Source organism: Penaeus chinensis, chromosome 28, assembly GCF_019202785.1.
Source record: "Penaeus chinensis breed Huanghai No. 1 chromosome 28, ASM1920278v2, whole genome shotgun sequence".
Taxonomy (NCBI): Eukaryota; Metazoa; Arthropoda; class Malacostraca; order Decapoda; family Penaeidae; genus Penaeus; species Penaeus chinensis.
In genome coordinates this window covers 3,206,164-3,233,000 of record NC_061846.1, presented here as the reverse complement: position 1 = coordinate 3,233,000, position 26,837 = coordinate 3,206,164, and the positions used below count along the sequence as shown (strand labels likewise).

The following is a 26,837-nucleotide window of genomic DNA, read 5'->3' as shown; positions in this document are numbered from 1 at the left end:
GGAATGATGGGTACAGGAAGAGAAAGGGGGAGGAGGGGGAGAAGGAATGAAAGAGGGAGGGAAGGAAAGGGGGCAAGGGAGGGAGAGAGGGGGATGGAGGTGGGAGTGAGGGAGGAAAAGAAGGGTTAGCGGGAAAGAGGGGGAGAAGGAATGAAAGAGGGAGGAAAAGAAGCGGGAGAGGGAAAGAGGGGGATGGAGAGGAGAGGGAGGGAGGGAAAGAAGGGAAGGGAGGGAGAGAGGGGGATGGAGAGGAGAGGGAGGGAGGGAAAGAAGGGATGGAGGAGGGAGTGAGGGAGGGAAAGAAGGGATGGAGGAGGGAGTGAGGGAGGGAAAGAGGGGAAGGGAGGGAGAGAGGGGGGATGAAGAGGAGAGGGAGGGAGGGAAAAAAGGGATGGAGGAGGGAGTGAGGGAGGGAAAGAGGGGAAGGGAGGGAGAGAGGGGGGATGGAGAGGAGAGGGGGGAGGGAAAGAAGGGATGGAGGAGGGAGTGAGGGAGGGAAAGAAGGGGGAGAGGGAAAGAGGGGGAGAAGGAATGAAAGAGGGAGAGAAGGAAAGGGGGCAAGTGAGGGAGAGAGGGGGATGGAGAGGAGAGGGAGGGAGGGAAAGAAGGGATGGAGGAGGGAGTGAAGGAGGGAAAGAGGGGAAGGGAGGGGGAGAGGAGAGGGAGGGAGGGAAAGAAGGGATGGAGGAGGGAGTGAGGGAGGGAAAGAGGGGAAGGGAGGGAGAAAGGGGGATGGAGAGGAGAGGGAGGGGGGGGAAAGAAGGGATGGAGGAAGGAGTGAGGGAGGGAAAGAGGGGAAGGGAAGGGGAGAGGGGGATGGGGGAGGGAGTGAGGGAGGAAAAGAAGGGGGAGAGGGAAAGAGGGGGAGAAGGGGAAGGAGGGCGGAGAGAACGAGGGGAAGAGGGAGGGAAAAGGGACCGAGGAGAGAGAACGAAGGAGGAGGAGAGAGAGGGAAATATATGGAGAGGAATGGAAAAACGGAGGAGGGGACGAAGGAAGTGAGGGAGAGAGGGGGGGAGGGGGTTGGGGGGCACGAAAGTCTCTTGGCAGAGGGGCACAGGCGGCCAAGATCCCTCCGGGCACTCAGTCTGGTGTGGCACTTGTGCGGAGAAGCAACTGGGCACTTTTTTCCTTCATCGGGACTACGACACATTTCTAGCACTTTCTTAGTCCTTCGTCCGCGATCTCAACCTCGAAGGACCATCGGAGCGCAGGTAAGGTCCAACCTCCTTTGCAATCGACTTTGGACATTATGGGCCGCCTAACGGTCTCGGCAAAGGTTAAACGATCTTATGATCACGGTGAAATGAGTTACTTAGTTCAAAGTAAAATTTTAATTAACATTATGAAGATACATAGCAAATTTACCTTAACAGTGAAGAAACCCGCATTTTCTTTCCGAAATCAATTAAACACAAACAAAAAGCAAATAATGAAAAGACGACCCTAAAAGTGGTTAGAATATCGATTTCTTACGACCACCAGCGACTCAAACGACTCGTATAAGATAAATGAGCGCCATATCGCCTTTTGCGTTGCGGGCGAATGGCGGTCTGTTCGGCTGAGAGAAGAGGTCAATTCTCGCGAGTGAGAGAAGAGGTCATATTTTAAGAGAAGAGGTCATATGATTGGGAGACTTCATTTTCTTTTTAGAGCTTCATTTGGTTGATTTCTGAGTTTACTTTATTAATTGTTCTTAGACATAGATGGCTGCACCATTACGAGTACTACCTATCTCACCCGTTTACCAGTTTCTTGATTTTCGAAAATATTTACATGATCTTATTTTGCTGTTACTAATGTTAATAACATTATTGTAATTATAATGTCTATAATAAAAATAATACCATCAATATTCATAGCAAAAAAACAAAAAAGAAGTTTTTTTCCCCCGCAAATTCAAGGAAAGGTGGGATTAGGTAAGGTCACAAGGTCTACTAATGGACTCCTTTGCGGCTAAGCGCTAGCAGAGCCATCTATGTGCAGAGACACTTCACAAAAAAAATCTGTAATGGGCATATATATATAATATATATATATTATATATAGTATATAGATATATAACTAAATATATGTATATAAAATATATGAATATATACAAATATGTAATATGTTTATATGTATATACATACATACATACATACATATATATATATATATATATATATAGATATATATATACATATATACTAGTCTGATTACCATCTTGGTTATTTATTTACTTACTGTTACCCTTATCTTTGTTTATTATTCTAGTTATCATGATCATCATTCTAACGAAACTTTTTACAAAATGTAATGCGATTTTGCAAATATACATACAACTCGCTCTCTCTCTCTCTATTTATTGTGCATTTCTTTTTTTCTCCCTATTCTCTCGCTTCTCTCTCTTCTCTCTCTTCTCTCTCTTCTCTCTCTTCTCTCGCTTCTCTCTCTTCTCTCTCTTCTCTCTCTTCTCTCTCTTCTCTCTCTTCTCTCTCTTCTCTCTCTTCTCTCTCTTCTCTCTCTTCTCTCTCTTCTCTCTCTTCTCTCTCTTCTCTCTCTTCTCTCTCTTCTCTCTCTTCTCTCTCTTCTCTCTCTCTCTCTCTCTCTCTCTCTCTCTCTCTCTCTCTCTGTCTCTCTCTCTCTCTCTCGTCTCTCTCTCTCATCTCCGTCTCTCTCTCTCTCTCTCTCGTCTCTCTCTCTCTCTCTCTCTCTCTCTCTCTCTCTCTCTCTCTCTCTCTCTCTCTCTCTCTCTCTCTCTCTCTCTCTCTCTCTCTCTCTCTCTCTCTCTCTCTCTCTCTCTCTCTCTCTCTCTCTCTCTCTCTCTCTCTCTCTCTCTCTCTCTCTCTCTCTCTCTCTCTCTCTCTCTCTCTCTCTCTCTCTCTCTCTCTCTCTCTCTCTCTCTCTCTCTCTCTCTCTTCTCTCTCTTCTCTCTCTTTCTCTCTTTCTCTCTTTCTCTCTTTCTCTCTTTCTCTCTTTCTCTCTTTCTCTCTTTCTCTCTTTCTCTCTTTCTCTCTTTCTCTCTTTCTCTCTTTCTCTCTTTCTCTCTTTCTCTCTCTCTCTCTTTCTCTCTTTCTCTCTTTCTCTCTTTCTCTCTTTCTCTCTTTCTCTCTTTCTCTCTTTCTCTCTTTCTCTCTTTCTCTCTTTCTCTCTTTCTCTCTTTCTCTCTTCTCTCTTCTCTCTTCTCTCTTCTCTCTTCTCTCTCTCTCTCTCTCTCTCTCTCTCTCTCTCTCTCTTTCTCTACCCTCTCTCTCTCTTTCTTTCGCTCTCTCTCTCTTTCTTTCGCTCTCTCTCTCTCTCTCTCTCTCTCTCTCTCTCTCTCTCTCTCTCTCTCTCTCTCTCTCTCTCTCTCTCTCTCTCTCTCTCTCTCTCTTTCTCTCTCCCCTTCCCTCCCTCCTTTCCTTTCTCTCTCCTTCCCTCTCACCACCTTTCCCTCCCTCTCTCCCTTTCTTTCTCCCTCCCTCCCTCCCTCCCTCCCTTTCTCTCACCTTCCTCCTCTCCCTTCCCTTCTCTCCCCTTCCTTCTCTCTCCTTCCTTCCTTTCTTTTCTCTTCCCTCCCTCCCTCCCTCCTTCCGTCTCTCTCGTATCAGTTGAAGTATAGTCGCTGTTGCTACAGTCTTTTCTAAGAACTCGGGAGCAAGATGAAGAAAAAAAGACAATTACATTGCGCATGGACATTTTATATTACGTATTTACGTTATTTTGTTTGGTTCTTTTAACATAGATTTATGTTTTTTATGTTTTATGAAAGAAATGTCAGATGAATGAATAGCACAGTTTTATCTAGTAAGATATATAGTTTGTTTTCGAGAGACATTTGTCTTACTGATATGTTCATGTGCTACGCCGCGGGATGGGAAATAGGTAGACAAATAGATAAACAAAGATAGATAGATAGTTAGATCGATTGATTGATTGACTGACTGACTGATTGATTGTGTGGCATATCAAAATCCTATCATGACCAAGGGCGCCTTACGCAAATAAAGTAGTTTATTTAAACCCCTGGTATAAGCCCCATGAGGTGGTAGCGTGGCTAGAGGAGCTTATTTGGCGTGGGTTTGTTCCAGCATTACCCCCTCCGTCGCACAATAAAATCGTAATACAATGAAATAATAAAAACTATAGTTAAAACCATCTTTAAGAATTACGTTAAAAATGGATTAAGAACATAGAAAGCAAAGGTAAATGTAAAATGAACACTCACTTTAAAAATCAATATTAAACTCAAGAAAAGAAGTGCTGTACAAAATTAAAGTAAAACTAAACCATAAAACCTAAACAAAGAAAAGCACTCGTAACTATTACCGATGATTATTATTTAAAAGCATGATCACATCCAGCTCCTATAAGCGAGTCAAATATACCTCAGACTTAACTTTATCTTTTGTAGTTTCCGGGGGCGTCGAGCCGGTTTCACACAGAAAGAAAATAAGGAAAAATAAACACCAGGTCTCTGCTGCGGTCTCTGCCGAACTGTTTATTTTTCGCGGCCATTGGGGGGTGAGGGGTGACGGTGACGTCACTTCATACAACTTTATAAATAGGAGAAAAAATAAGAACCTGCCCGTATTGATAAATAATTGGTAATTTAGTTAAAATAAGAAACATGTAAAACAATTGCAATAGTGAACATGAGTAAAATAATAGACAAAAAGAATGTTTGTAAAAATGGTCACCCTAATCACTTAAACATTTATATGATTTATATGGTATGGATTAAAAACAAAGGAGCTCACAGATAATTAAAACTAGGGCTGCCGGCAAAGAACTGCATTGAAATAAGTAAAAAGTAAGCTAATTAAAATGAAACGAAAACCAAAGAAAATGTACAAAACATGGGCAAACTAAAACAAAACAAAAACACGAAAACCAAGGATAAAAACACTAAAAATACGAGTAAAAGGGGGTGGAATCCGGCAGGTGGAAGAATGCCGTGATGGGAAAGTGCAGTTTGCCCGACCAGGGAAGCGCGCAGGGGGAAGATGCTCGCCGTCGCGAGAGAGAACGTCGCGCGTGGCGACTAGCCACACTACAGATTTCCTCCCCCGCCCTGGGTCGAAGCGAACAGCGGAGACCTGGAAGATAAAAGCAGCCTGAGTCTTGACAAACATATAGGAGTGGACACGGAATAAAATGTGATCAGTGTTTTATGCAATAAAGTCAGTAAAAGCCGAGAATAAAATGAGAGAAATAGCAAAGTAAAACACAATTATAAACAAGCTTAAAAGTATAAAAGTGAAAGCTTCAAATACATAAAAAGAAACAAAAGAAGAACACCCCCTCTGCTCCAGCGTGGCACAACTAACAGCATTCCTCAAATCTGCGTGGCACTAGGCCAGGAACGCACAGATGCTGAGGTCCCTATTGTTGGTTCTATTCTCCAGTCCCTGGCATCAACAACTTAGAATAGACGCCAGTGTACCAATCGAGAAGCTAACAGCAGTCCTCAAATCTGCGTGGCACTAGGCCAAGGGCGCACAGATGTTGAGGTCCCTAGCATGTTTCGTCAACTTCCTCCTTGAGGTCAGCTGTGAAGAGTGGATGTCGAGCAAAGGTAGTCAAAAGGGCTATCACAGGATCTTCATTTACGACATCATCAGTTTCGGGCCTGCCATCTTCATCATCAGCATACGACAGCTCTTCTGGTGGGTGGTATGGGCGTAGGTGATTAAGGTGTGCTCGGAGAACTTTTCCAGAGTCTAAGTTTTGGACTTCAAATGATACAGGACCGAATCGTTTAGAGACTCTGGCAGGGCCCTGCCACTTTGGCCCAAGAGGACGAGGTACCATTTCCTTATACCACACCAGTTGACCGACATCTGGAGTGAAAGTTCCTCGAGCTCGCCGATTGTAGGACCTCTCGTAGACCCCTCTGGCATCCCTGGAAGCTGTCACAGCTGCACGTCGAGCCGTTTTCAGGCGCTGCTGTAGGTTGTCGTTGTCAGCAAATATGGCATCGTTTGTTAGTCCCACCGGAAAGTAAGCGTGCCTTCCTGTTAGAAGATAGAGGGGCTGCTCTCCTGTTGAACGATGGATTGCAGAGTTCAGAGCAAGACGTAATTCTGGGATGTGTTTGTGCCAGTCTCCAGGGCGGTCTCCTACGACAGCAGTCAGGGCAGCTTTCACCACCCGATTCGTGCGCTCTACCATTCCATTAGCTTGAGGGTGATAACGGATGGTAAAGTGATGTGAGGCACGAATCATTTCAACCATCTCTGCAAACAACTGGGAGATAAACTGCCGGCCATTGTCTGTTTGAATGACCCGAGGTGGACCAAAGTAAGTCACCCAATTCTCTAAAAAGGCACGGTGTATGCGTGATGCGGTGGTATCTTTAAGAGGGACTATCTGGATAAACCTGGAGTGCTGGTCGAGGATTGTTAGAGCCCATCTCATTGGTGCTTGAGCAAGATCCAGGATGTCCATGGATACCCTCTCCAAAGGGTAAAGTGCGAGAGGAGCTTGAGCCATTGGAACGCGCTGTTGAATACCACGGGATTGCTGACAATTCAAACACTGCTCCACAAAACAGCGAGTGTCACGCAGCATGTTGGGCCAGAAAAACATGTTGCGAAGGTTGTCATAGGTCTTATGAATCCCAGGATGCATCGCTAGTGGAGGAGTGTGAGCTGCTTGCATGGCTGAAGTACGCAACTTTTCTGGAATGCACAGCTGGTACAGGATCTTGTCAGGTAGGTGTTTCAGATGGTAAAGTACCCCATCCTGAACTTCAAACTCCGACAATGATAGTGGTGGCTTCTTCTTGGGCACGGCTCCCTCCATCAGAAATGACAAGATTTCCTGGAACTTGGGGTCCTGGCGCTGCTCAGCAGCAAGTTCCTGAGGGGAAAGCTCATTGACGTTGATTGGAGCAACTTGTCGTGACAACAAGTCGGGCACATGGTTTGTTGGGCCCTCTTTGTAGCGGATATCAAAGTCATAAAAAGAAAGGTCATGTGCATAGCGGGTCATTCTTGGCGATTTGGTCCGATGTTTAAAGATGTGAGTTAGAGGGCGATGATCAGTAAGTACAAGGAATTTACGACCATAGAGATATGGGTCGAACACACGCACACCTTCAACAACCGCCAATGCTTCGCCATCTATGGCTGGATAACGGGTCTCAGGATCTCGCAACTTCCTGCTGTAGTATGCGATGGCCTGAGGTGCTCCTTGGTCATCCCTCTGGATGAGGGCAGCACCAAGTGCAATGCTGCTGGCATCTGTGTGAACTTCAAACTGCCGAGTGAAGTCTGGTTGCTTGAGTACAGGTGCTGACACTAGCCGTGACTTTAGCTCTTCAAAGGCTTGCTGCTGTTCTACATCCCATTTCCATTGCTGACCCTTTTTAAGGAGTAAATGAAGGGGCGCGGCAATGGTGGCATATCCCTCAATATGCCGACGGAAAAAACCTGTAGCTCCAAGGAACCTACGGATTTCTTTAACTGTGCGGGGTGCTGGGCCGTCTGCGATGGCTGCTACCTTGCTGTGATCTGGGGCCACACCATCAGGTGATATTGTGAAGCCCCGGAAGTTTATTGTTGTTGTTGCAAAGCTGCACTTCTCTGCATTTAGCTTGAGTCCTGCGGCAGTTAGAAGTTTCAAGGTTTCCTCCAAGTCCAATAAGTGCTGAGCAAAGCCCTTGGAGTAAACCACAATATCATCCAGATAGGCTAGCGTGTGACGTCCAAGGACCGGTGATAGGACCAAATTCATGGTTCTCTGGAACGTTGTTGGTGCCGTGCTGAGCCCGAAGGGTAGTCGGCAAAACTGGAAGAGCCGATACCCATCAGAAAAGGCGGTCTTTGGTCTGTCTTCTTCCTGTACCTCAATGCTCCAATAAGCAGCCCTGGCATCAAGTGTGGTGAAGGTGTCTGTGGGGCCCAGTTCATCTATCAGTTCATCAATTCTGGGCAAGGGGTAAGTATCTGCAGTGGTGACTGAATTGACCTTTCTGTAGTCAACACAAAACCGTAGGGCACCCCCCTTTTTCCGTACAAGGACAACTGGGCTGAGCCATGGTGAAGAGGATGGCTCAATGACACCCGCACTGAGCATAGTGTCACACTCCTTGCGTATCAGCTCACGAGTCGCAGCAGTGGAAGCCTCCATTGCCGGGTACAAACTGGCACTGCATCCCCTGTCTCGATCCTATGTTGAATACCTGGTACATGGCCAACTGCAGTTTCCCCCCCATCGAACAGGACCTGGTAGCGAAACAAGAGGTCCTGTAGCTCCTGTCGTTGGGTCTGGTCAAGGTGCTCCAGATTGTACGTCTGCTCACCATCCTCCACGTGATCTTGATTGTTTCCGGCGAGCGCAATCGCTGCAAGGGCTTGAGAAGGTGGCAACTCCCCAGGGACAAAGTCCAAGCCCTCTGCATACCCAAAGTCAGTCAAGCCATGCATATAGTCAAAGTCGTCGTGCTCCCAACAGAAGTCCCCATCTGCAGCATCAGGCTCCGAGGAGGCGGGCTTTGTGGGAGAAGGATCAGGCACAGTAGTAGCTGGGTTTGAAGTAAAAATCTTTTCTATTGTAGCTACCGTGCCCAATCGTGTACCTTGGGTCAACCTCACCACCCTTGTTGTGTCGTTCACCATCCACACAGGACAGTGGCGCTCTGAAACAGTGGTGATCATATATGGCGAGATGCATGCAGCTGAAGATTCTGGTGAGATGATGACTTCTCCATCATTGGGCCCCGACCGGCTGATCACACCTTCTACAAAGCACCCAGTATGTGGTGGGAGCTCTGTCGTGTTAAGGAGGTGTACAGAGGGTTGAGTGGCTAAGGGAGTCATTGGAGGATTGACGTTGTCTGCCATGCCCACTTTACCAGAATCATTGACGCTGACTACATTGATCCGTAGCGTTGGGTTGTCAGTATATGTTACGGGAAATGTATGACCTTCGATACTGAAAGAGGCCTCACTCTCTGTAGCACCGGATGAGAGACAGAAGCTTGTCCTTCGGAGCAGGTCCATTCCCAGGAGGATATCTCCAGGAAACTTTGCGTCACACACAGCAACTCGATGAATAACTTTGGTTGAGCAAAAGTTAAAGGAAAGGGTAACTTCACATAACGTATCCAGTGCCTCACCGGCAACACCTTTCAAGGTTCTAGATGGGTTATTCCGGTGTAAGGAACCCTCTTTATCCAGGAGAGTAAGCGTCCGAGACTTAATAATGGTCGCCTCCGAACCAGTGTCAATGAAACCAATTAGAGTGGCACCATCAACATTGAGTGGCACGAGTGGTCGTCCTGTACAACCTAGGGCTTCCACTGCTGCGACTGCTTCCTGGGGGAGGGCAGGGCCCTTGGTACATGCCCCCTGTTTCATCTCTGCCAGGAGTTCGGAGGGCATCATTACCCTGGCTCTGACGAAAGGGGCACTCCCTAGCAAAGTGTCCTGAGTTCCGACACTCATAGCAGCGTCGGCTGGTAGGTGGGGAACCAGCTTCCCTTCTTCCTTTTGCACGGCATTCAGAGGTGTTGTGGGTTGGAAGCTGATGATAAACACACCACTTGTGATGGTCTGGGACATGGAGTGTAGGTTGATGTGATGGAAGTGGGGCCGACACAGTCATGGCATAAACATCACGGGTGCGTGGAGGTTGGTTTGGGTGCTGTGTGAACCGGTCAGGTCCAGTAGACTGGTAGCTGCTGTGGTGAATTCCATGCCGAGAATTCCAGATACGCTGGGCCGCCTCAGCAATCTGGGATGGGCTCCCATCTTCCTTCAGAGCCAAAAAGTCACGTAGCCATGTAGGAAGTCCACTCAAAAAGACCCTCTTCACCAACTGAGAAGGGTCGCCGACAGCCTCAGGGTGATCCCTGTACCCCTGATACACATTCCCTTCGAGTTGGAGGAAAAAGTCCATGGGTGCCTGGGTCGTGGACATGCGGATATCATACAGTACTTTGTAGAAGTCGGCAGAAGTGTATGTTCCCCGGAACTTACTTCGTAGTGCTGCTTTAAAAGACTGCCAGTCCCCAATGCTGTCAAAAAGTGGCGAGTTTACCAGCAGTTCAGCTGCTCCTCGACAGCTTGCACGGGCTGCTTGAATGTAGGCCTCAGATGTGGGAGGCTTGACGATATTCTCTATCGCCCGGATCCATCCCTCCACTTCTTGGTTCTTCCGGAGTGGCTGCGAGGCAGGAGCGTCTCCTCGGAAGTGTGGAACAGTCTCCTTGGAGAGCACATAGCTTACAGTCCCAGCTGAGGACTGTGACGGTTGCTGGACATTGTAGATGTCTTGATGTGGTGGAAGGTTTTGAGGTGGAGGAACAGCCTGATGGGAGGACACTGGCATCTGTCCCCCCTGTGATTGAGGTGGATACATTTGGTAGCGGGCAGGATCTGGACCTGGTGGGCGATTGTAGGGAAGCGGTGGAGGAAGGTCCTGCATACTGTTGGTGGTAGTTGGTTCAGGTAGCATGCTTCCACTGGGCATGGGGCGACTAACTACCTCAGACACAGGCCTTGTGGTGGCCCTTGCGAGAGATTGCGACTCCTGAAACTCCACATCCTGCCTGGGTGACTGCCGGCAGGGATTCTGGAGGTTCGGGTCCCTCTCACCCCCTCGAGTTGTATGGTCATGGGGGAGCCTCCGAGCCTCCTGGAGCTCTCGTCGAACTATGTCAAGCTCCTGCTCCTGCTCCTGCAACTGGTCACGCAGCTGCTGGATGACCTCGTCCCTTTCACGCAGCCGATCGTCATCGTCACTAGCTGAAGGGGCTTCCTGGGCCACCTCTTCACGGTGACGCATCGCTTCCTCAACTTTATCCAAGCGAAGATCGTTTCTTTCGTGATAGTCCCTTACTTCAGCAAAGAGATCATTAATCTTCCCCATAATTTCGGAGAACATTGAAATCTCGCCTTCCATCACTTCAACAGCTCGTCGGACGTCTGGATTGGATCGGCTGGTCGAAGGAACAGGGGATCCAGATGCAGGCAAGCTGTCTGACGGCATATTGCGGCGCTCCTGGAGCCTCTTGTATCGATCTTGCCTCTCCTTCTCGCTTGGCATACTTGTCTCGGACTACACAAAGTCACAAAAGATCCACCATAAAACAAGAAAAACAAAAACCGAAAGCAACAGAGCAATAAAATCAACCAGAAAATGACCAAGATCAAAGCTGCTTGGGAAAAAAACGGGTTAAAGGGTAAAATATGTATATGTATAAGAAAGAATCCCTAAATCTAAAATGAGCCACGAGATCCCTAGATAAACGAGCTGAGTAAAATATCAACACTTACAACCAGTCTGTAAAAGGATGATTAAAACTTGGAACTATACAGCTCCTAAAACTACAAAAGGGGAAATACAAAAAAAAACTAAGGCCAAAGATTGAAAACTAAAAGGACCAAATAAAAAGCACAAAGTAAAACAAAATCATGAACATTTTATAAAACTGAAAACTCAAAGCCAGAGTAAAAGGCCTTTAAAACAAGAAAAGAACGGAAAACAAAGTGGCTCACCAATCTACTTAAAACTAACATGCATTATATAACTAACAGGGAAAATCTATGCTGGATGTATACCGACGGAGGGATAATTAAGAGATTTAAACTGGAACAAATCCCGACGCTGCCCACCAAAAATACCTGTGGCATATCAAAATCCTATCATGACCAAGGGCGCCTTACGCAAATAAAGTAGTTTATTTAAACCCCTGGTATAAGCCCCATGAGGTGGTAGCGTGGCTAGAGGAGCTTATTTGGCGTGGGTTTGTTCCAGCATTACCCCCTCCGTCGCACAATAAAATCGTAATACAATGAAATAATAAAAACTATAGTTAAAACCATCTTTAAGAATTACGTTAAAAATGGATTAAGAACATAGAAAGCAAAGGTAAAAGTAAAATGAACACTCACTTTCAAAATCAATATTAAACTCAAGAAAAGAAGTGCTGTACAAAATTAAAGTAAAACTAAACCATAAAACCTAAACAAAGAAAAGCACTCGTAACTATTACCGATGATTATTATTCAAAAGCATGATCACATCCAGCTCCTATAAGCGAGTCAAAGATACCTCAGACTTAACTTTATCTTTTGTAGCTTCCGGGGGCGTCGAGCCGGTTTCACACAGAAAGAAATTAAGGAAAAATAAACACCAGGTCTCTGCTGCGGACTCTGCCGAACTGTTTATTTTTCGCGGCCATTGGGGGGGTGAGGGGTGACGGTGACGTCACTTCATACAACTTTATAAATAGGAGAAAACATAAGAACCTGCCCGTATTGATAAATAATTGGTAATTTAGTTAAAATAAGAAACATGTAAAACAATTGCAATAGTGAACATGAGTAAAATAATAGATAAAAAAGAATGTTTGTAAAAATGGTCACCCTAATCACTTAAACATTTAAATGATTTATATGGTATGGATTAAAAACAAAGGAGCTCACAGATAATTAAAACTAGGGCTGCCGGCAAAGAACTGCATTTAAATAAGTAAAAAGTAAGCTAATTAAAATGAAACGAAAACCAAAGAAAATGTACAAAACATGGGCAAACTAAAACAAAACAAAAACACGAAAACCAAGGATAAAAACACTAAAAATACGAGTAAAAGGGGGTGGAATCCGGCAGGTGGAAGAATGCCGTGATGGGAAAGTGCAGTTTGCCCGACCAGGGAAGCGCGCAGGGGGAAGATGCTCGCCGTCGCGAGAGAGAACGTCGCGCGTGGCGACTAGCCACACTACAGATTTCCTCCCCCGCCCTGGGTCGAAGCGAACAGCGGAGACCTGGAAGATAAAAGCAGCCTGAGTCTTGACAAACATATAGGAGTGGACACGGAATAAAATGTGATCAGTGTTTTATGCAATAAAGTCAGTAAAAGCCGAGAATAAAATGAGAGAAATAGCAAAGTAAAACACAATTATAAACAAGCTTAAAAGTATAAAAGTGAAAGCTTCAAATACATAAAAAGAAACAAAAGAAGAACACCCCCTCTGCTCCAGCGTGGCACAACTAACAGCATTCCTCAAATTTGCGTGGCACTAGGCCAGGAACGCACAGATGCTGAGGTCCCTATTGTTGGTTCTATTCTCCAGTCCCTGGCATCAACAACTTAGAATAGACGCCAGTGTACCAATCGAGAAGCTAACAGCAGTCCTCAAATCTGCGTGGCACTCGGCCAGGAACGCACAGATGCTGAGGTCCCTATTGTTGGTTCTATTCTCCAGTCCCTGGCATCAACAACTTAGAATAGACGCCAGTGTACCAATCGAGTAGCTAACAGCACTCCTCAAATCTGCGTGGCACTAGGCCAAGGGCGCACAGATGTTGAGGTCCCTAGCATGTTTCGTCAACTTCCTCCTTGAGGTCAGCTGTGAAGAGTGGATGTCGAGCAAAGGTAGTCAAAAGGGCTATCACAGGATCTTCATTTACGACATCATCAGTTTCGGGCCTGCCATCTTCATCATCAGCATACGACAGCTCTTCTGGTGGGTGGTATGGGCGTAGGTGATTAAGATGTGCTCGGAGAACTTTTCCAGAGTCTAAGTTTTGGACTTCAAATGATACAGGACCGAATCGTTTAGAGACTCTGGCAGGGCCCTGCCACTTTGGCCCAAGAGGACGAGGTACCATTTCCTTATACCACACCAGTTGACCGACATCTGGAGTGAAAGTTCCTCGAGCTCGCCGATTGTAGGACCTCTCGTAGACCCCTCTGGCATCCCTGGAAGCTGTCACAGCTGCACGTCGAGCCGTTTTCAGGCGCTGCTGTAGGTTGTCGTTGTCAGCAAATATGGCATCGTTTGTTAGTCCCACCGGAAAGTAAGCGTGCCTTCCTGTTAGAAGATAGAGGGGCTGCTCTCCTGTTGAGCGATGGATTGCAGAGTTCAGAGCAAGACGTAATTCTGGGATGTGTTTGTGCCAGTCTCCAGGGCGGTCTCCTACGACAGCAGTCAGGGCAGCTTTCACCACCCGATTCGTGCGCTCTACCATTCCATTAGCTTGAGGGTGATAACGGATGGTAAAGTGATGTGAGGCACGAATCATTTCAACCATCTCTGCAAACAACTGGGAGATAAACTGCCGGCCATTGTCTGTTTGAATGACCCGAGGTGGACCAAAGTAAGTCACCCAATTCTCTAAAAAGGCACGGTGTATGCGTGATGCGGTGGTATTTTTAAGAGGGACTATCTGGATAAACCTGGAGTGCTGGTCGAGGATTGTTAGAGCCCATCTCATTGGTGCTTGAGCAAGATCCAGGATGTCCATGGATACCCTCTCCAAAGGGTAAAGTGCGAGAGGAGCTTGAGCCATTGGAACGCGCTGTTGAATACCACGGGATTGCTGACAATTCAAACACTGCTCCACAAAACAGCGAGTGTCACGCAGCATGTTGGGCCAGAAAAACATGTTGCGAAGGTTGTCATAGGTCTTATGAATCCCAGGATGCATCGCTAGTGGAGGAGTGTGAGCTGCTTGCATGGCTGAAGTACGCAACTTTTCTGGAATGCACAGCTGGTACAGGATCTTGTCAGGCAGGTGTTTCAGATGGTAAAGTACCCCATCCTGAACTTCAAACTCCGACAATGATAGTGGTGGCTTCTTCTTGGGCACGGCTCCCTCCATCAGAAATGACAAGATTTCCTGGAACTTGGGGTCCTGGCGCTGCTCAGCAGCAAGTTCCTGAGGGGAAAGCTCATTGACGTTGATTGGAGCAACTTGTCGTGACAACAAGTCGGGCACATGGTTTGTTGGGCCCTCTTTGTAGCGGATATCAAAGTCATAAAAAGAAAGGTCATGTGCATAGCGGGTCATTCTTGGCGATTTGGTCCGATGTTTAAAGATGTGAGTTAGAGGGCGATGATCAGTCAGTACAAGGAATTTACGACCATAGAGATATGGGTCGAACACACGCACACCTTCAACAACCGCCAATGCTTCGCCATCTATGGCTGGATAACGGGTCTCAGGATCTCGCAACTTCCTGCTGTAGTATGCGATGGCCTGAGGTGCTCCTTGGTCATCCCTCTGGATGAGGGCAGCACCAAGTGCAATGCTGCTGGCATCTGTGTGAACTTCAAACTGCCGAGTGAAGTCTGGTTGCTTGAGTACAGGTGCTGACACTAGCCGTGACTTTAGCTCTTCAAAGGCTTGCTGCTGTTCTACATCCCATTTCCATTGCTGACCCTTTTTAAGGAGTAAATGAAGGGGCGCGGCAATGGTGGCATATCCCTCAATATGCCGACGGAAAAAACCTGTAGCTCCAAGGAACCTACGGATTTCTTTAACTGTGCGGGGTGCTGGGCCGTCTGCGATGGCTGCTACCTTGCTGTGATCTGGGGCCACACCATCAGGTGATATTGTGAAGCCCAGGAAGTTTATTGTTGTTGTTGCAAAGCTGCACTTCTCTACATTTAGCTTGAGTCCTGCGGCAGTTAGAAGTTTCAAGGTTTCCTCCAAGTCCAATAAGTGCTGAGCAAAGCCCTTGGAGTAAACCACAATATCATCCAGATAGGCTAGCGTGTGACGTCCAAGGACAGGTGATAGGACCAAATTCATGGTTCTCTGGAACGTTGTTGGTGCCGTGCTGAGCCCGAAGGGTAGTCGGCAAAACTGGAAGAGCCGATACCCATCAGAAAAGGCGGTCTTTGGTCGGTCTTCTTCCTGTACCTCAATGCTCCAATAAGCAGCCCTGGCATCAAGTGTGGTGAAGGTGTCTGTGGGGCCCAGTTCATCTATCAGTTCATCAATTCTGGGCAAGGGGTAAGTATCTGCAGTGGTGACTGAATTGACCTTTCTGTAGTCAACACAAAATCGTAGGGCACCCCCCTTTTTCCGTACAAGGACAACTGGGCTGAGCCATGGTGAAGAGGATGGCTCAATGACACCCGCACTGAGCATAGTGTCACACTCCTTGCGTATCAGCTCACGGGTTGCTTGTGGAAGCCTCCATTGCCGGGTACAAACTGGCACTGCATCCCCTGTCTCGATCCTATGTTGAATACCTGGTACATGGCCAACTGCAGTTTCCCCCCCATCGAACAGGACCTGGTAGCGACACAAGAGGTCCTGTAGCTCCTGTCGTTGGGTCTGGTCAAGGTGCTCCAGATTGTACGTCTGCTCACCATCCTCCACGTGATCTTGATTGTTTCCGGCGAGCGCAATCGCTGCAAGGGCTTGAGAAGGTGGCAACTCCCCAGGGACAAAGTCCAAGCCCTCTGCATACCCAAAGTCAGTCAAGCCATGCATATAGTCAAAGTCGTCGTGCTCCCAACAGAAGTCCCCATCTGCAGCATCAGGCTCCGAGGAGGCGGGCTTTGTGGGAGAAGGATCAGGCACAGTAGTAGCTGGGTTTGAAGTAAAAATCTTTTCTATTGTAGCTACCGTGCCCAATCGTGTACCTTGGGTCAACCTCACCACCCTTGTTGTGTCGTTCACCATCCACACAGGACAGTGGCGCTCTGAAACAGTGGTGATCATATATGGCGAGATGCACGCAGCTGAAGATTCTGGTGAGATGATGACTTCTCCATCATTGGGCCCCGACCGGCTGATCACACCTTCTACAAAGCACCCAGTATGTGGTGGGAGCTCTGTCGTGTTAAGGAGGTGTACAGAGGGTTGAGTGGCTAAGGGAGTCATTGGAGGATTGACGTTGTCTGCCATGCCCACTTTACCAGAATCATTGACGCTGACTACATTGATCCGTAGCGTTGGGTTGTCAGTATATGTTACGGGAAATGTATGACCTTCGATACTGAAAGAGGCCTCACTCTCTGTAGCACCGGATGAGAGACAGAAGCTTGTCCTTCGGAGCAGGTCCATTCCCAGGAGGATATCTCCAGGAAACTTTGCGTCACACACAGCAACTCGATGAATAACTTTGGTTGAGCAAAAGTTAAAGGAAAGGGTAACTTCACATAACGTATCCAGTGCCTCACCGGCAACACCTTTCAAGGTTCTAGATGGGTTATTCCGGTGTAAGGAACCCTCTTTATCCAGGAGAGTAAGCGTCCGAGACTTAATAATGGTCGCCTCCGAACCAGTGTCAATGAAACCAATTAGAGTGGCACCATCAACATTGAGTGGCACGAGTGGTCGTCCTGTACAACCTAGGGCTTCCACTGCTGCGACTGCTTCCTGGGGGAGGGTAGGGCCCTTGGTACACGCCCCCTGTTTCATCTCTGCCAGGAGTTCGGAGGGCATCATTACCCTGGCTCTGACGAAAGGGGCACTCCCTAGCAAAGTGTCCTGAGTTCCAACACTCATAGCAGCGTCGGCTGGTAGGTGGGGAACTAGCTTCCCTTCTTCCTTTTGCACGGCATTCAGAGGTGTTGTGGGTTGGAAGCTGATGATAAACACACCACTTGTGATGGTCTGGGACATGGAGTGTAGGTTGATGTGATGGAAGTGGGGCCGACACAGTCATGGCATAAACATCACGGGTGCGTGGAGGTTGGTTTGGGTGCTGTGTGAACCGGTCAGGTCCAGTAGACTGGTAGCTGCTGTGGTGAATTCCATGCCGAGAATTCCAGATACGCTGGGCCGCCTCAGCAATCTGGGATGGGCTCCCATCTTCCTTCAGAGCCAAAAAGTCACGTAGCCATGTAGGAAGTCCACTCAAAAAGACCCTCTTCACCAACTGAGAAGGGTCGCCGACAGCCTCAGGGTGATCCCTGTACCCCTGATACACATTCCCTTCGAGTTGGAGGAAAAAGTCCATGGGTGCCTGGGTCGTGGACATGCGGATATCATACAGTACTTTGTAGAAGTCGGCAGAAGTGTATGTTCCCCGGAACTTACTTCGTAGTGCTGCTTTAAAAGACTGCCAGTCCCCAATGCTGTCAAAAAGTGGCGAGTTTACCAGCAGTTCAGCTGCTCCTCGACAGCTTACACGGGCTGCTTGAATGTAGGCCTCAGATGTGGGAGGCTTGACGATATTCTCTATCGCCCGGATCCATCCCTCCACTTCTTGGTTCTTCCGGAGTGGCTGCGAGGCAGGAGCGTCTCCTCGGAAGTGTGGAACAGTCTCCTTGGAGAGCACATAGCTTACAGTCCCAGCTGAGGACTGTGACGGTTGCTGGACATTGTAGATGTCTTGATGTGGTCGAAGGTTTTGAGGTGGAGGAACAGCCTGATGGGAGGACACTGGCATCTGTCCCCCCTGTGATTGAGGTGGATACATTTGGTAGCGGGCAGGATCTGGACCTGGTGGGCGATTGTAGGGAAGCGGTGGAGGAAGGTCCTGCATACTGTTGGTGGTAGTTGGTTCAGGTAGCATGCTTCCACTGGGCATGGGGCGACTAAGTACCTCAGACACAGGCCTTGTGGTGGCCCTTGCGAGAGATTGCGACTCCTGAAACTCCACATCCTGCCTGGGTGACTGCCGGCAGGGATTCTGGAGGTTCGGGTCCCTCTCACCCCCTCGAGTTGTATGGTCATGGGGGAGCCTCCGAGCCTCCTGGAGCTCTCGTCGAACTATGTCAAGCTCCTGCTCCTGCTCCTGCAACTGGTCACGCAGCTGCTGGATGACCTCGTCCCTTTCACGCAGCCGATCGTCATCGTCACTAGCTGAAGGGGCTTCCTGGGCCACCTCTTCCCGGTGACGCATCGCTTCCTCAACTTTATCCAAGCGAAGATCGTTTCTTTCGTGATAGTCCCTTACTTCAGCAAAGAGATCATTAATCTTCCCCATAATTTCGGAGAACATTGGAATCTCGCCTTCCATCACTTCAACAGCTCGTCGGACGTCTGGATTGGATCGGCTGGTCGAAGGAACAGGGGATCCAGATGCAGGCAAGCTGTCTGACGGCATATTGCGGCGCTCCTGGAGCCTCTTGTATCGATCTTGCCTCTCCTTCTCGCTTGGCATACTTGTCTCGGACTACACAAAGTCACAAAAGTCACATAAAACAAGAAAAAACAAAAACCGAAAGCAACAGAGCAATAAAATCAACCAGAAAATGACCAAGATCAAAGCTGCTTGGGAAAAAACGGGTTAAAGGGTAAAATATGTATATGTATAAGAAAGAATCCCTAAATCTAAAATGAGCCACGAGATCCCTAGATAAACGAGCTGAGTAAAATATCAACACTTACAACCAGTCTGTAAAAGGATGATTAAAACTTGGAACTATACAGCTCTTAAAACTACAAAAGGGGAAATACAAAAAAAAACTAAGGCCAAAGATTGAAAACTAAAAGGACCAAATAAAAAGCACAAAGTAAAATAAAATCATGAACATTTTATAAAACTGAAAACTCAAAGCCAGAGTAAAAGGCCTTTAAAACAAGAAAAGAACGGAAAACAAAGTGGCTCACCAATCTACTTAAAACTAACATGCATTATATAACCAACAGGGAAAATCTATGCTGGATGTATACCGACGGAGGGATAATTAAGAGATTTAAACTGGAACAAATCCCGACGCTGCCCACCAAAAATACCTGTGGCATATCAAAATCCCATTATGACCAAGGGCGCCTTACGCAAATAAAGTAGATTATTTAAACCCCTGGTATAAGCCCCATGAGGTGGTAGCGTGGCTAGAGGAGCTTATTTGGCGTGGGTTTGTTCCAGCATTACCCCCTCCGTCGCACAATAAAATCGTAATACAATGAAATAATAAAAACTATAGTTAAAACCATCTTTAAGAATTACGTTAAAAATGGATTATGAACATATAAAGCAAAGGTAAAAGTAAAATGAACACTCACTTTCAAAATCAATATTAAACTCAAGAAAAGAAGTGCTGTACAAAATTAAAGTAAAACTAAACCATAAAACCTAAACAAAGAAAAGCACTCGTAACTATTACCGATGATTATTATTCAAAAGCATGATCACATCCAGCTCCTATAAGCGAGTCAAAGATACCTCAGACTTAACTTTATCTTTTGTAGCTTCCGGGGGCGTCGAGCCGGTTTCACACAGAAAGAAATTAAGGAAAAATAAACACCAGGTCTCTGCTGCGGACTCTGCCGAACTGTTTATTTTTCGCGGCCATTGGGGGGGTGAGGGGTGACGGTGACGTCACTTCATACAACTTTATAAATAGGAGAAAACATAAGAACCTGCCCGTATTGATAAATAATTGGTAATTTAGTTAAAATAAGAAACATGTAAAACAATTGCAATAGTGAACATGAGTAAAATAATAGATAAAAAAGAATGTTTGTAAAAATGGTCACCCTAATCACTTAAACATTTAAATGATTTATATGGTATGGATTAAAAACAAAGGAGCTCACAGATAATTAAAACTAGGGCTGCCGGCAAAGAACTGCATTTAAATAAGTAAAAAGTAAGCTAATTAAAATGAAACGAAAACCAAAGAAAATGTACAAAACATGGGCAAACTAAAACAAAACAAAAACACGAAAACCAAGGATAAAAACACTAAAAATACGAGTAAAAGGGGGTGGAATCCGGCAGGTGGAAGAATGCCGTGATGGGAAAGTGCAGTTTGCCCGACCAGGGAAGCGCGCAGGGGGAAGATGCTCGCCGTCGCGAGAGAGAACGTCGCGCGTGGCGACTAGCCACACTACAGATTTCCTCCCCCGCCCTGGGTCGAAGCGAACAGCGGAGACCTGGAAGATAAAAGCAGCCTGAGTCTTGACAAACATATAGGAGTGGACACGGAATAAAATGTGATCAGTGTTTTATGCAATAAAGTCAGTAAAAGCCGAGAATAAAATGAGAGAAATAGCAAAGTAAAACACAATTATAAACAAGCTTAAAAGTATAAAAGTGAAAGCTTCAAATACATAAAAAGAAACAAAAGAAGAACACCCCCTCTGCTCCAGCGTGGCACAACTAACAGCATTCCTCAAATCTGCGTGGCACTAGGCCAGGAACGCACAGATGCTGAGGTCCCTATTGTTGGTTCTATTCTCCAGTCCCTGGCATCAACAACTTAGAATAGACGCCAGTGTACCAATCGAGAAGCTAACAGCAGTCCTCAAATCTGCGTGGCACTAGGCCAAGGGCGCACAGATGTTGAGGTCCCTAGCATGTTTCGTCAACTTCCTCCTTGAGGTCAGCTGTGAAGAGTGGATGTCGAGCAAAGGTAGTCAAAAGGGCTATCACAGGATCTTCATTTACGACATCATCAGTTTCGGGCCTGCCATCTTCATCATCAGCATACGACAGCTCTTCTGGTGGGTGGTATGGGCGTAGGTGATTAAGGTGTGCTCGGAGAACTTTTCCAGAGTCTAAGTTTTGGACTTCAAATGATACAGGACCGAATCGTTTAGAGACTCTGGCAGGGCCCTGCCACTTTGGCCCAAGAGGACGAGGTACCATTTCCTTATACCACACCAGTTGACCGACATCTGGAGTGAAAGTTCCTCGAGCTCGCCGATTGTAGGACCTCTCGTAGACCCCTCTGGCATCCCTGGAAGCTGTCACAGCTGCACGTCGAGCCGTTTTCAGGCGCTGCTGTAGGTTGTCGTTGTCAGCAAATATGGCATCGTTTGTTAGTCCCACCGGAAAGTAAGCGTGCCTTCCTGTTAGAAGATAGAGGGGCTGCTCTCCTGTTGAACGATGGATTGCAGAGTTCAGAGCAAGACGTAATTCTGGGATGTGTTTGTGCCAGTCTCCAGGGCGGTCTCCTACGACAGCAGTCAGGGCAGCTTTCACCACCCGATTCGTGCGCTCTACCATTCCATTAGCTTGAGGGTGATAACGGATGGTAAAGTGATGTGAGGCACGAATCATTTCAACCATCTCTGCAAACAACTGGGAGATAAACTGCCGGCCATTGTCTGTTTGAATGACCCGAGGTGGACCAAAGTAAGTCACCCAATTCTCTAAAAAGGCACGGTGTATGCGTGATGCGGTGGTATCTTTAAGAGGGACTATCTGGATAAACCTGGAGTGCTGGTCGAGGATTGTTAGAGCCCATCTCATTGGTGCTTGAGCAAGATCCAGGATGTCCATGGATACCCTCTCCAAAGGGTAAAGTGCGAGAGGAGCTTGAGCCATTGGAACGCGCTGTTGAATACCACGGGATTGCTGACAATTCAAACACTGCTCCACAAAACAGCGAGTGTCACGCAGCATGTTGGGCCAGAAAAACATGTTGCGAAGGTTGTCATAGGTCTTATGAATCCCAGGATGCATCGCTAGTGGAGGAGTGTGAGCTGCTTGCATGGCTGAAGTACGCAACTTTTCTGGAATGCACAGCTGGTACAGGATCTTGTCAGGTAGGTGTTTCAGATGGTAAAGTACCCCATCCTGAACTTCAAACTCCGACAATGATAGTGGTGGCTTCTTCTTGGGCACGGCTCCCTCCATCAGAAATGACAAGATTTCCTGGAACTTGGGGTCCTGGCGCTGCTCAGCAGCAAGTTCCTGAGGGGAAAGCTCATTGACGTTGATTGGAGCAACTTGTCGTGACAACAAGTCGGGCACATGGTTTGTTGGGCCCTCTTTGTAGCGGATATCAAAGTCATAAAAAGAAAGGTCATGTGCATAGCGGGTCATTCTTGGCGATTTGGTCCGATGTTTAAAGATGTGAGTTAGAGGGCGATGATCAGTAAGTACAAGGAATTTACGACCATAGAGATATGGGTCGAACACACGCACACCTTCAACAACCGCCAATGCTTCGCCATCTATGGCTGGATAACGGGTCTCAGGATCTCGCAACTTCCTGCTGTAGTATGCGATGGCCTGAGGTGCTCCTTGGTCATCCCTCTGGATGAGGGCAGCACCAAGTGCAATGCTGCTGGCATCTGTGTGAACTTCAAACTGCCGAGTGAAGTCTGGTTGCTTGAGTACAGGTGCTGACACTAGCCGTGACTTTAGCTCTTCAAAGGCTTGCTGCTGTTCTACATCCCATTTCCATTGCTGACCCTTTTTAAGGAGTAAATGAAGGGGCGCGGCAATGGTGGCATATCCCTCAATATGCCGACGGAAAAAACCTGTAGCTCCAAGGAACCTACGGATTTCTTTAACTGTGCGGGGTGCTGGGCCGTCTGCGATGGCTGCTACCTTGCTGTGATCTGGGGCCACACCATCAGGTGATATTGTGAAGCCCCGGAAGTTTATTGTTGTTGTTGCAAAGCTGCACTTCTCTGCATTTAGCTTGAGTCCTGCGGCAGTTAGAAGTTTCAAGGTTTCCTCCAAGTCCAATAAGTGCTGAGCAAAGCCCTTGGAGTAAACCACAATATCATCCAGATAGGCTAGCGTGTGACGTCCAAGGACCGGTGATAGGACCAAATTCATGGTTCTCTGGAACGTTGTTGGTGCCGTGCTGAGCCCGAAGGGTAGTCGGCAAAACTGGAAGAGCCGATACCCATCAGAAAAGGCGGTCTTTGGTCTGTCTTCTTCCTGTACCTCAATGCTCCAATAAGCAGCCCTGGCATCAAGTGTGGTGAAGGTGTCTGTGGGGCCCAGTTCATCTATCAGTTCATCAATTCTGGGCAAGGGGTAAGTATCTGCAGTGGTGACTGAATTGACCTTTCTGTAGTCAACACAAAACCGTAGGGCACCCCCCTTTTTCCGTACAAGGACAACTGGGCTGAGCCATGGTGAAGAGGATGGCTCAATGACACCCGCACTGAGCATAGTGTCACACTCCTTGCGTATCAGCTCACGAGTCGCAGCAGTGGAAGCCTCCATTGCCGGGTACAAACTGGCACTGCATCCCCTGTCTCGATCCTATGTTGAATACCTGGTACATGGCCAACTGCAGTTTCCCCCCCATCGAACAGGACCTGGTAGCGAAACAAGAGGTCCTGTAGCTCCTGTCGTTGGGTCTGGTCAAGGTGCTCCAGATTGTACGTCTGCTCACCATCCTCCACGTGATCTTGATTGTTTCCGGCGAGCGCAATCGCTGCAAGGGCTTGAGAAGGTGGCAACTCCCCAGGGACAAAGTCCAAGCCCTCTGCATACCCAAAGTCAGTCAAGCCATGCATATAGTCAAAGTCGTCGTGCTCCCAACAGAAGTCCCCATCTGCAGCATCAGGCTCCGAGGAGGCGGGCTTTGTGGGAGAAGGATCAGGCACAGTAGTAGCTGGGTTTGAAGTAAAAATCTTTTCTATTGTAGCTACCGTGCCCAATCGTGTACCTTGGGTCAACCTCACCACCCTTGTTGTGTCGTTCACCATCCACACAGGACAGTGGCGCTCTGAAACAGTGGTGATCATATATGGCGAGATGCATGCAGCTGAAGATTCTGGTGAGATGATGACTTCTCCATCATTGGGCCCCGACCGGCTGATCACACCTTCTACAAAGCACCCAGTATGTGGTGGGAGCTCTGTCGTGTTAAGGAGGTGTACAGAGGGTTGAGTGGCTAAGGGAGTCATTGGAGGATTGACGTTGTCTGCCATGCCCACTTTACCAGAATCATTGACGCTGACTACATTGATCCGTAGCGTTGGGTTGTCAGTATATGTTACGGGAAATGTATGACCTTCGATACTGAAAGAGGCCTCACTCTCTGTAGCACCGGATGAGAGACAGAAGCTTGTCCTTCGGAGCAGGTCCATTCCCAGGAGGATATCTCCAGGAAACTTTGCGTCACACACAGCAACTCGATGAATAACTTTGGTTGAGCAAAAGTTAAAGGAAAGGGTAACTTCACATAACGTATCCAGTGCCTCACCGGCAACACCTTTCAAGGTTCTAGATGGGTTATTCCGGTGTAAGGAACCCTCTTTATCCAGGAGAGTAAGCGTCCGAGACTTAATAATGGTCGCCTCCGAACCAGTGTCAATGAAACCAATTAGAGTGGCACCATCAACATTGAGTGGCACGAGTGGTCGTCCTGTACAACCTAGGGCTTCCACTGCTGCGACTGCTTCCTGGGGGAGGGCAGGGCCCTTGGTACATGCCCCCTGTTTCATCTCTGCCAGGAGTTCGGAGGGCATCATTACCCTGGCTCTGACGAAAGGGGCACTCCCTAGCAAAGTGTCCTGAGTTCCGACACTCATAGCAGCGTCGGCTGGTAGGTGGGGAACCAGCTTCCCTTCTTCCTTTTGCACGGCATTCAGAGGTGTTGTGGGTTGGAAGCTGATGATAAACACACCACTTGTGATGGTCTGGGACATGGAGTGTAGGTTGATGTGATGGAAGTGGGGCCGACACAGTCATGGCATAAACATCACGGGTGCGTGGAGGTTGGTTTGGGTGCTGTGTGAACCGGTCAGGTCCAGTAGACTGGTAGCTGCTGTGGTGAATTCCATGCCGAGAATTCCAGATACGCTGGGCCGCCTCAGCAATCTGGGATGGGCTCCCATCTTCCTTCAGAGCCAAAAAGTCACGTAGCCATGTAGGAAGTCCACTCAAAAAGACCCTCTTCACCAACTGAGAAGGGTCGCCGACAGCCTCAGGGTGATCCCTGTACCCCTGATACACATTCCCTTCGAGTTGGAGGAAAAAGTCCATGGGTGCCTGGGTCGTGGACATGCGGATATCATACAGTACTTTGTAGAAGTCGGCAGAAGTGTATGTTCCCCGGAACTTACTTCGTAGTGCTGCTTTAAAAGACTGCCAGTCCCCAATGCTGTCAAAAAGTGGCGAGTTTACCAGCAGTTCAGCTGCTCCTCGACAGCTTGCACGGGCTGCTTGAATGTAGGCCTCAGATGTGGGAGGCTTGACGATATTCTCTATCGCCCGGATCCATCCCTCCACTTCTTGGTTCTTCCGGAGTGGCTGCGAGGCAGGAGCGTCTCCTCGGAAGTGTGGAACAGTCTCCTTGGAGAGCACATAGCTTACAGTCCCAGCTGAGGACTGTGACGGTTGCTGGACATTGTAGATGTCTTGATGTGGTGGAAGGTTTTGAGGTGGAGGAACAGCCTGATGGGAGGACACTGGCATCTGTCCCCCCTGTGATTGAGGTGGATACATTTGGTAGCGGGCAGGATCTGGACCTGGTGGGCGATTGTAGGGAAGCGGTGGAGGAAGGTCCTGCATACTGTTGGTGGTAGTTGGTTCAGGTAGCATGCTTCCACTGGGCATGGGGCGACTAACTACCTCAGACACAGGCCTTGTGGTGGCCCTTGCGAGAGATTGCGACTCCTGAAACTCCACATCCTGCCTGGGTGACTGCCGGCAGGGATTCTGGAGGTTCGGGTCCCTCTCACCCCCTCGAGTTGTATGGTCATGGGGGAGCCTCCGAGCCTCCTGGAGCTCTCGTCGAACTATGTCAAGCTCCTGCTCCTGCTCCTGCAACTGGTCACGCAGCTGCTGGATGACCTCGTCCCTTTCACGCAGCCGATCGTCATCGTCACTAGCTGAAGGGGCTTCCTGGGCCACCTCTTCACGGTGACGCATCGCTTCCTCAACTTTATCCAAGCGAAGATCGTTTCTTTCGTGATAGTCCCTTACTTCAGCAAAGAGATCATTAATCTTCCCCATAATTTCGGAGAACATTGAAATCTCGCCTTCCATCACTTCAACAGCTCGTCGGACGTCTGGATTGGATCGGCTGGTCGAAGGAACAGGGGATCCAGATGCAGGCAAGCTGTCTGACGGCATATTGCGGCGCTCCTGGAGCCTCTTGTATCGATCTTGCCTCTCCTTCTCGCTTGGCATACTTGTCTCGGACTACACAAAGTCACAAAAGATCCACCATAAAACAAGAAAAACAAAAACCGAAAGCAACAGAGCAATAAAATCAACCAGAAAATGACCAAGATCAAAGCTGCTTGGGAAAAAAACGGGTTAAAGGGTAAAATATGTATATGTATAAGAAAGAATCCCTAAATCTAAAATGAGCCACGAGATCCCTAGATAAACGAGCTGAGTAAAATATCAACACTTACAACCAGTCTGTAAAAGGATGATTAAAACTTGGAACTATACAGCTCCTAAAACTACAAAAGGGGAAATACAAAAAAAAACTAAGGCCAAAGATTGAAAACTAAAAGGACCA

The 26,837-nt window shown here is 47.8% G+C and overlaps 1 protein-coding gene across 3 annotated transcripts in view; it reads left to right on the top strand.

The window, feature by feature from the left end:
- The first annotated feature begins 1,082 nt into the window (after positions 1 to 1,082).
- Positions 1,083 to 26,837, top strand: part of LOC125040180 (glutamate receptor ionotropic, kainate 2-like) — a 98,966-nt gene continuing 73,211 nt past the window's right edge. For all 3 annotated transcript variants that reach the window (XM_047634719.1, XM_047634720.1, XM_047634718.1), the window contains exon 1: positions 1,083 to 1,214. The gene's annotated coding sequence lies outside the window, so the exon portion shown is untranslated. The remainder of the gene's footprint in view (positions 1,215 to 26,837) is intronic.